This window comes from Magnolia sinica, chromosome 19 (assembly GCF_029962835.1).
Source record: "Magnolia sinica isolate HGM2019 chromosome 19, MsV1, whole genome shotgun sequence".
NCBI lineage: Eukaryota > Viridiplantae > Streptophyta > Magnoliopsida > Magnoliales > Magnoliaceae > Magnolia > Magnolia sinica.
The window spans coordinates 44,421,694-44,432,403 of NC_080591.1; the positions used below are offsets into that span (position 1 = coordinate 44,421,694).

At 38.2% G+C, this 10,710-nt stretch overlaps 1 long non-coding RNA gene across 1 annotated transcript; it reads left to right on the plus strand.

The window, feature by feature from the left end:
• The first annotated feature begins 6,170 nt into the window (after nucleotides 1-6,170).
• LOC131235317 (uncharacterized) lies at nucleotides 6,171-10,409 on the plus strand. The gene is made up of 4 exons (XR_009166056.1): nucleotides 6,171-6,661; nucleotides 9,678-9,776; nucleotides 9,869-9,977; nucleotides 10,106-10,409. It is a non-coding gene; the product is annotated as an uncharacterized LOC131235317 (long non-coding RNA).
• The last annotated feature ends 301 nt before the right edge of the window (nucleotides 10,410-10,710 follow it).

Genomic DNA, 10,710 nt, shown 5'->3' on the forward strand with positions numbered 1-10,710 from the left:
GTCCAGCAAGCTTATAGGAAAATTTCTTGGAATTATCGATGAATCGACACTGCCCTCGATATCATCGATATTCAAATTCTGATGATATTGAGTGATGCTCGATTATATCATATACTTAAAATATTTCAATGGCAAGTGCTCTCACATTTTCAAATGTTGAGGAATCAAACCTCGTGTCGATGAAATCGGAGTTTAAAATTCGATGACATCGACGCACGTTTGATTTCCTCGACCAGTTGGCAAAAGGTTTCAAAAGAGCTTGACAATTGAGTTCGTGTCATCGAGCAGCCAGTCGATGCTATCGAGAGTATACGGTCGATGATATCGTCCCTGCTCGATGATATCGAACTTTGTCAAAAATGTGACCGTTTTATATCCGTTGTAACCTTTTGCCTATTTAATGAGAGTTTGCCCTTGATTGTTGGTAGAGAAAATAGAGAGTGCTTTTGTGTGTTTAACCCTAGATTGTATACCCTAAGCCTTTTCTCTCATGAGAGTTCATCCTCCAATCCACCCTCATCATTGACATTCAATAGAGTGGATTGGGGAATGAACTTCCGCATTCAAGGATCCTGCAGCTACTACCTTAATGGCAAATCATTAAGCTGAGATGCCTTGAATGCATAGATGATTGGAATCGTTCTATCACCCTTATAGGAAAATATTTAATAGAGTAGCATTCTATCATAACCTTAACCTAACCCGTCGCCTTGTATTGGTACATCTTCTGAGTTGCGGTTTAAGGGAGCTGAAGATTCTTCGTCATCAAGGGAGGAGATCTTCATCAATGTGCTAAATGAGGCTCATCTACTTATCTGTAAGTCATTAGAGTCCAGAGGACCCTTGTGATCATTCATTTTGTAGGATTGGGTTTAAGGTGTTTCTCACCCCTTGCAAGTCCTCATAGGAGGCCTCCAGCAGAGTGTACGTGGGGGTGCTCTGTGTTGACCCTTGCTCTGTGGAGAGCATAAACTCTTAGGTCCTTGTGTAGGTCCTTGACCTGTGAGGTTTAAAACTTGGGTGCTTTGTGTTGACCCTTGCTCATAGGAGCATAAACTGGTGAGGTTCCTTGTGTGGATCCTTGGCCTATGTGACTTAAAAGTCGGGTGCTGTGTGTTGACCCTTGCTTATGGGAGCATAAACTGTATCGTGTAGACATGCTGTGTCAGCCTAGGTGTAGGTTGTATTGGTTAGAGGTGAACCTGATTTAAAACCTCTGGTTTGAGGTGAACCTGTTGTGAAACCTCCATTAGTGAGATCCGGTACACTCAAGGGTTGAGTGCGTCCGTTGGAAGTGGAGTAGACAAGTAGTCGAACCACTATAAAAATGACTGTGTTTGAGATTGCTATTGTCTTCCATTTCTTGTGTGATTTCCTTAAATGCTTTTATATTTGATTATCTGAGATCACATCTCACACACAGTCACATCCATCATAAACTATGATTTGCATCTTGTTTATCTTTCAAATAGATTTATGACTGGATCCTTTATTTGGCTTGGAAGCCATTAGAGTTACTCCGAAGAAATCCTGATGCATGCATATTTACTCAGGACAAGATTGATATGATTTTAAATAACCATAAAATATTAAAAAGTCCTATTCACCCCCCTCTAGGACATATTGGCATATTCCTACTTCAACTAACGCGGTCATTACTGCAATTTCAGAACTAACCACCCGGAAAAAGCCATAATATATAGGTTGCCCAAGGAGATCTAACCACCCAAAACAGTACCCGAGGTACGCCCAAGGAGAACTAGTCACCCGGAAAAGACTGCATGCCATGAAAGTACATGATTAGCCCAACCGTTATTATTCCAATTTCAAACAATCAATTTGAGAAAGCTCAAAGGTCACTATGGGGGGTTTGTCACCCAACATAGGCCGACAGCTTAGGCATAGTGTCCCATTCCACCATCCCTGGCTCATGAGACTAATAAATAAGGTGTTTTAAGGTAACCTACTCAACTAGTGGTCAATCGTAGTCCAACAAGTGGAACTTACCATCACAAGGTTGTATAAAATAATCCATTAAATCTGCAAAAGGGCAAGTATTCCATAAAAGCCATAAGGGCCAAATATTCCACCTAATGGTGTGATTAAAAGGGACTATTCCCCAAATGCCACATAGGCACAAATTGTTAACAAGGTGGTAAGTCCACAACGTAAATTTATTTACCCATTTCCCAGATGGCCACTAGTTCAAGGATCTCTTAAAAACAACATCAAACGATCATGAATGGCAAATTAAATCATGTACAATATAGCACCCACATATTTACAGTGTTCATTTCAAATCTGAATAGGGATATTTAAGTCCATAGCATGTTCAAATATTTGACTTTCAATTCAATCCATTAATCATTTATAAAAATCAAACTCAATAAAAGCAATCAACCATATTAACTAATCAATAAGACAGATGAAACACGATGAATAATTAGGCCAACTATAAAGATGTAGAAAAGCTTGAAGGGTGATCCTCACCTTTCAATGGTTGACTTGGTTTCCAACATTGTTAAATATTTATATGTAATCGTTAAGATCAGCTTCACTAACAAATTAGTACATATAGTGTCGTTATATTGCTACGATACTTCATTTATCGGGTTAGATAAAAATATTGTTTAATGGTGTAGATCTCAAGTTTCTAGCTTAAGGTGTAGATATAAAAACCTATAGACTAGTTAAGACTAATTCGAGATGCGAAAATTTGAGATAACTCACCTCTACTAGTTGTTCTGACTTAATAAAATTCAGAATCACTTCAGCTTTGAATAAGGTAACGTACACAAGAATTTGAATATTTTAATAATAATCAACCCTATTCAAGGGAACTGAGTTAAATTCCTACAATTCCCAAGATCACTATCGTTAAACTTAAATTTTCATAAAAATACTAAACATGAAAATCTTCAGATATTAATGAAGGTTTAAGGGCTAATAGACTCAATTCAAATGCAATTGTAGTGAAGAGTAGCTCACCTTATATGGATCGACTTAGTAGCTCGACTCGGCGATTCGACTCACCCCGAACTCAATGGAACTTGGCAAATTACTGAGTTGACTTAGTAGTTCAACTCAGCTCTCATCCTCCTACACCTTTTCTTTACTCCTTCTTTCTTTCCATTCCCTTCCTTTCTCTTCCTTTTCCTCCTTCCTCTTTCCTTTCTCCAAGAGGCATCCAGTGAGGTAACTAAACAGTCAGCCCTTCATCTGGTTCGCAACTCGTCGAGTCGACTCAAACAGCGACTCGGTGTAGCACCACATGAAGGACAATCATCCTTCCCTCCTTCTCCTTTCTCTCCTTTCTTCTTCCTTTCGTTTCTTCTCCTTCATTTTCTTCTTCCTCCCTTCCTACTTCTCTTCTCTTTCTCACTCTCTCTCACTGGCCCTATACACAGCCTGAACTAAGGCTAGTTCTGCACGCAACTCAGACCGACCTCGGTCCAGACTTGATGCAACACCGCAATAGCAGCTCCAACCACCACTCTCTCGTTCTTCTCTTTCTGCTTTCTTCTTCCTTAATTTTCTCCTCTTCCTCTGCTGCTTCCAATAATGAATGGACCTAACACTCAGTTCGAGTTGAAATGGTGCGGCAGCAGCAGCTGTCCATTTTCTCTCCAACATTCTCTCTCTCTTCTTCTTCCTTCATAAAGCTTCTTCTCAGCCTTCTTTCTTCTTGCTCTATTAGGAAGACCAGAACCGACACTAGACTCGGCCCAAATTCAACAGACTCGAATCGGGTCACAGTACGACACAACTGTAGTGGGCCGCAGCTCATCCTCCATGTCTGTATCCTGTTCTCTCCTTCTTTTCTTCTTCTCCTACTTCTTCTCTTTCTTTCTTCCTTTCTCTCTAAACGGACTGGGTCATGTCCCAAACCCGACTCATCCCACATGGAAACTCGACCGAATGTGGCACTCGAAAATGGTGACGCCTCTCTCCCTCTTTTAGGTTTTCTATTTTTCGAAAGGGGTGCCCTAAAAAGTGGACTTTAATAGGCACCGCTAATCCTCTTCTAGAGGATTCGAATACAAGTAATCCAGGGGATTAGTTAGGGGTTCTCGGTTCCAAACTACGAGATTTTGGGATGATCCAATCGAGCTTGATTGCATTGATTTGATCAAGCATTATGGATGCACTTCTAAGGTCATGGTCCATCAGTTGGATGGCTTTGATCGAGAGATGGGCCACATCACAGGTGATGGGTTTTAACGGCTCATCGGGAAGATGGCCCAGCCATTAATGATGGATCACTTCCCAACGGTTGAACCCCCAATCCACTGCACCTAGACAATGTGGATTTGTCCCCAAAATGTAGTGGGATCCATATTTTGGATGATCTCATTCGAGATCTCGGTGGTTCGTGAAATTTCCAGTTACGGTCGCTATCTCACGAACTCAAGGTTTTCTCGTGAGAAATCCGATTCGAGTGGGTTGCTTAAAGGTTGAGAAGGAGGGACTGAGCTGTCTCCATTTGCCAGCTCACAAGAGGAACAGAATTTCTGTTCGCAGAAAGGTGCTGCACATGCCTCACTTTGCTCCTCTGATAGTGTGCACATGTGAAGATTTTGACATACGAGGTTCATGGGGTTTTGGTGAGGACTACCATCCCAACAAGATGGACGGTTTAGATTATTCAAACAGGTTGTGATGGTGGGCCACAGATCACGCCCACGAACGACATCCGTTCCAATTCCGTCAGGCAAGAAAATTGGGAGAAATTCTCCCCTTTTTCAATTAGACTCGGGTTAAACATAGTTTGACCCAATCTTATGCCTGATGCTTTATGGTTGTCTACGATGATGCTATGTACGATCACTACAAGAAAATAGGCCTTTAGCCACAATTTTTTAGCCTCAGTTGAAAAAATGGAGGCTAAATGTGTCTTTTAGCCTCGGTTGTTAAGGAACTGAGGCTAAAAGTTCATCTTTCGCCTCAGTTGTATAGGAACCGAGGCGAAAAGCCTACCTTTTAGCCTCAATTGCATAGGAACCGAGGCGAAAAGTCTAGCTTTTAGCCTCAATTGCATAGGAACCGAGGCAAAAAGTCTACCTTTTAACCTCAGTTGCATAGGAACTGAGGCAAAAAGTCACCTTTTAGCCTCAGGTTGGATAGGAACGGAGGTGAAAAGTCTACCTTTTAGCCTCAGTTGCATAGGAATCGAGGCGAAAAGTCTAGTTTTTAGCCTCAGTTGCATACGAACCGAGGCGAAAAGTCCACCTTTTAGCCTCAGTTGCATATGAACCAAGGCAAAAAGTCTACCTTTTAGCCTCCGCTGCAAAGGAACGGAGGCGAAAAGTCTACCTTTTAGCCTCAGCTGCATAGGAACTGAGGTGAAAAGTCTATTGTTTTAGCCTCAGTTGCAAAAGAACCAAGGCGAAAAGTCTATTTTTTAGCCTCAATTGCATAGGAACCGAGGCTAAAGGTCTACATTTTAGCCTCAGTTGCATAGGAACCGAGGCGAAAGGTCTACTTTTTAGCCTCAGTTGCATAGGAACCGAGGCGAAAACTCTACTTTTTAGCCTCAGTTGCATCGGAACCAAGGAGAAAAATCTACTTTTTTAGCCTTCGTTGTATAAGAACCGAAGCAAAAAGTCTATATTTAGGAATATTGAAAAAAATTGAGAATACTGATAGAATTAATAATTTTTAAAATTTTTGACAATTGTGAAAAAATTGAGAATTTTGAAAAAAAATGGAGACAATTGGGAAAAAAATCAGAATTTTGAAAAAAAAAATTGAGAGTTTTGAAAAAGATTTGAATTTTGAATTTTTTAAGAATTAAGAATTTTTAAAATTTTTGAGAACTTTTAAAAAATTAAGAATAAAAAAATGATAATTATGAAAAAGTATGAATTTTTTTAAAAATTGAGATTTCTAAAAAAATTAAGAATTTTAAAAAATTTTGAAATTTTTGAAAAAAAAAAAGAATTTTGAATTTACAAATCTTGAAAAAATTAAAAATTTTTAAAATTTTTAGAAATTTCAAATAATTGAAAATTCTGAAAAAAATTAAGAAATTTCAAATGAATTCGAACGGCCGGAAGAAAGATTTCACGCAAAGGCCCGATGCTCACTTTTTAGCCTCAGTTGCATAGCAACCGAGGCTAAAAGTCTAATTCTGAAATATATATTCGACATGTGTGCATGGATTCTTTTTCCCTGACTCCTTTTCTCACTCGCTGTGCGAGCAAGCGAGAGAGATCTTCGTTCTCTTTCTAGGGTTTTCCCCTGGGATTTTTACACCTCGATCGTCCTTCCTTTTTTTTTTTTTTTTTTCTTCATTTAATTTTCTACAAATCTCTTTGATTTCTTCGATCTTTGAAGAACCTGTCGTGACCTCGATCTCTTTCTTCATTTTTTCACCTAGGGTTTCTGCTCCCGATTCGTAGATTTTACTCCTTTTTTTCTCGTTTTCTCAGCTTCAATCTCTGTAAAAGAGCTGGAATCCTTCTTCGCCGCTCCTTTCTACGATTCCTGCCCGAGATTTGTTGTTTTGTCCGTTGGGTTCCTAGACAATACATTCAAGAAGGTTGGGAGAATGTAACAGAGATTGAAGCAGCAGCAACAGCAACAAACTCTGATGCAGCAGGCGTTGCTACAGAAGCAGCAACTCTACCATCCCGGCGTCCTCGCGGCTGCCATGTCTCAGGTACCATTCTAGTATCAGATTTCCCCCCAAATTTCTCAGTTTTCATGCCTAATGCATGTCTGTGTCATGATTTGCTCAAAAATGCATTTTCTAAAAATCTCATTTTCTACGTTTTAATTCTCATAATAAATTCCATTATTTCGCTTTGCTATTCCTTTTGGGAAGAAATTCCCAAATTCGACCTGTAATGGGATTTCCTAAACTCTGTAATGGGACCAATGATCTAGATGGCTTGGGTTGCTATAGATGTATGCCATGTATACAATGGATGTAGACATAGACTAGTCTTGCCATTCATCATTTGTTGTGAATGTTGAAGGTGTGCACAACATATTTTTGATGAAATGTCTCAGGGGAAGAGCTGCGAGACTTGGAGAATGCACGACATTGTTGTTGTGGTGGTGCCAAGCTCTGTATCCCTTCGTTGTCATTTTTATTCTCTGCCCAAATGCAACTTGAGGCCATTAGATTATCAATCATTTCTGCAACCAAAAGCCAACATTATTAATAGAGAAAATGCTACAAATGATGCAATGTTCAATGTTAAAAACTGAGAAAATATGAAAATAGACACATGGCATGCAAGCTGACTGTTAGTCGTCCAGGTTGAAGAATCTGGCTAGTCTGCTCATTATATAAGGTAGGCCAAAATATAGAGAAGAAATGACAGTTTGCATTAAATATACACAAGTGTTCTCAACCTGATTAGTGGACCAACCTGCTTTTCTTGGCCAAGGAAACTGCACGTTATGTATGATCCATGTGATGGATCTATTACATTTTTCACATGAATATTGTGGTTATAAATGAGTGGAATTATCAAATGTCCTTGTCACAAAAAATAAAAAAAATTCAAACATCCTTGTCACAGAGATAAATATCATTCTCAGTAATTTCTCTGCGAGTAGAATTCAGGGGAGATTTTAGATTTCGAGGTTTTCTTAGGATATTATTGGGAATATCTTGGTGAAACTAAAAAGATTTAAAAAATGTTTGTCACGTGAATACTGTGTTACAAATTCGTGGAATTTCAAATGTCCTTCTCAGCAATTTCTTAGCCAGCCAGTCCCTAGACCAGGTAAAAGGAGGGTTGATGTCTTGTAGGTAGCTGGCCTGAAGTTCTGTCAAGCAGTCATGAGAATTCCTGTTTCAAATCTTGATAGAAGAAACACTATTTGAGTTATGGAACATCTTCGTTTGCTTTTAATTTTATTTTTTTTTGATGCAATCTGTTCATGTATGACAAACATAATTATTAGTCTTTCATCATGAACTTGATGGGAGCAAAAGTCCAAAATGACCATCTTCTCATACAACTAGAATGTTAAGGTTAATAACATAAAATTCCAAGTTTTTGCACGCTCAATTGACTTTCTAGTTTAACAATCTTATTATATCTCTTTCTTCAAGTCATTTTGAGTCCTTGATCGAATTTATTGAGTTTTGAAAGCTTTTGCATGATCTTATTTTCTCAACTTTCAAAGACAAGATCAAGTTTTTGAGTACTTGATTTCTCGTGTGCTCTTATCAACTTCTCTTTCTTTTTCTTGTAACTAAAATTCCCCCTTTAGCATTTCTTAAGACGAGTTGAATCTCCTCAGCTTTCTTGGGCACTAAACACTGTTGTTTTTAGATGTAACTTCTCACTAAAGATTCACAGTCTTCTTGAAAAATAATGTAAAACCAACCCCAAATAAAGGACCCAAAATGAAACACCCACATTTGTTTGAAAAGTTATGTTTGCTGATAATATGAAAAATTTCGGGGTTTTTTCTTCATTCTAGGGGAGATTTATTCATATGTATTTTCTAATTTGCCAAAAGCTAAAACATTTTAAGTTAGTGGAAAGATTTTGATGAGGACATCAGAGCACCATTCATTAGGCTTTGGTTGGAGTAGGGAGACAAACTGCCTTAGTGGGAATTTAAATGCTGCCAACTCTCTCTCTCAGACGAAGCTCTGAGTTCTAACATGGATTGGTTGGTCTTTACTTTGTTCTGCTTATTCTAATGTTCCGGAGAATAATTGACGTTTTTGTTGGTCTGCTCTTTCCAAATGAGCATTAGGGAAAAGAAAGACTATTTTGTTGGTCTGCTCTTTCCAAATTAGCATAAGGGAAAGGAAAGGTATCTTCTTCTTCTTCTTTTTTTGGGTGGACGCAAGGTCCCCAGATTTACAGATGGGGTTTAGAATCAATGTTTAGCATATTTAGTGAACCACTACTGCTTGAATTTGTATTAACAGCCCAGTTTCTGTTCTTGCACCACTATTACAAATCATCTTAACTCATTGGTATCTCAAATATTTAAACTGACTTTTTTTAATAAATAGTTTCTACCCATGTTATGTGGGTCCTTCAAAAGTGGAGTATCTGAGTTGGATACTCAAACAACAGGATTAAGGTATGGATAAGAGACCTGCCTTCACAAGACTTGAAATCCAGATCCATTCTGTTTTTAAACTGTTGAGCTATCGGTTATTTAGAATTTTAAATGAATATTACCAATTGGGTTGCAAATCCAGCTTGCTTGATATTGTTGGGGCATCATTTGAACTTGGCTATCTTTTTTGAACGGTAACATAAGAAAATTTTATTAGAACCACTGAAAAGAGGGAAAAATGAGAATAAGCAATGTGGGATGAAGAGAGATCATTGCATGCACCCCTAAAGATGGCATTAAGGAAGAAAAAAGACCCAACAACCCAATAATTCCTCCTTTTTACTTCTAAACTGTAGGCAAACCCATTGCCCAAGACGGATCCAACTGTTTAGCTTATGAAAGATCTCTTCCACAGATTCCAAGCAATTGCTAAAGTACCTGTTGTTTCTTCCTTTCTAGATTGACCACACCACTGCTAGAAAGGAGAGACCATATAAATGTTTTCCTTTTGCCTTTCTTTCATCTATTCTAGGCAAGGTAGATAGCATCAATCAAACATGGCACAATCCATAACATGATTATCTTATGAGTTCTGACCAATCCCTTGCTGTATCTGTCATTAAATTTGGATTTAGGGGATCTGCCGTACTTGATCCTTGCTGTATCCATACTCATGTACTGTATTTTTATACAATTTTCTCCAAGAAGATAGTCACGCATGTGATTTAGCAGTGGTAAGAACTTTTCGTTGGCTTACTTCACTAATTTGCTACTGAGCCATTGAATTGCCTATGGATGCATTGGTAACTTTGAAATCTTTTGCCAGAGAAGAAGAAAAAGGAGGAGACAAGTTTTATTCTTTTGTCAGAGAAGAAGAAGGTGACAAGTTTTATTCTTTTGCCAGAGAAGAAGGTGACAAGTTTTATTATTGATAGGTATGGTTAGGATGTGTTTGGATGATGCTTGTAAATGGGGTTAACTGTAAATGATTTACAGGTAAATGGTTTATAGTCTATGTTTGGATGCTAAAAATTGCCTGTAAATGCTTTTCTACAGCTTGCAGGTTTTGACCCTTCCACTTTCATGCCTGATTAAAGTTCTCCTCTGCCCTTTGATTTTACAGATGCGGATTGGCTTGTTACCCGAGGTAGATGGTGGAAAAGCTATTTTATTTGATTGTATGTGTTGTACTAATGTTCTGCATTTTTGGAGTCATATCATTTCCAGCAGGCTTATGTTTTTTAATGCTGTAAATTTCAGGTTGTATCCTGGTGATCCAGTGCTAAATCCTCTTACACCTTGGGATAGACCTCCATTGAAAAACATTTTCTATATATATGGGATAGATATAAAGACTGAGGTAATGTGTTATTTTGTTTGAATAATAATTATTTCTAAATTCTTCTTTTAAAAAAATTTATAATTTGTTATGGCTGAGCCAATTGTGGCACTGCATCTGTCTAACCCTACATTCCTGAGTTAATTTTTGGATTCTCATTGGGTATGAGCGAAGTTTGTGAGTGTTTGACTCCTGATACTGTAAATAATAAGTATCATGGATGTGAAGACTAGTGGAGGCAAGTTTTTTCAGCACAAGGCTTATGGTGAAAAGCATAGCTTGGATCAGAAAAAGAAGGTCATATCAATTGCTTTTGAAGAATGAATATC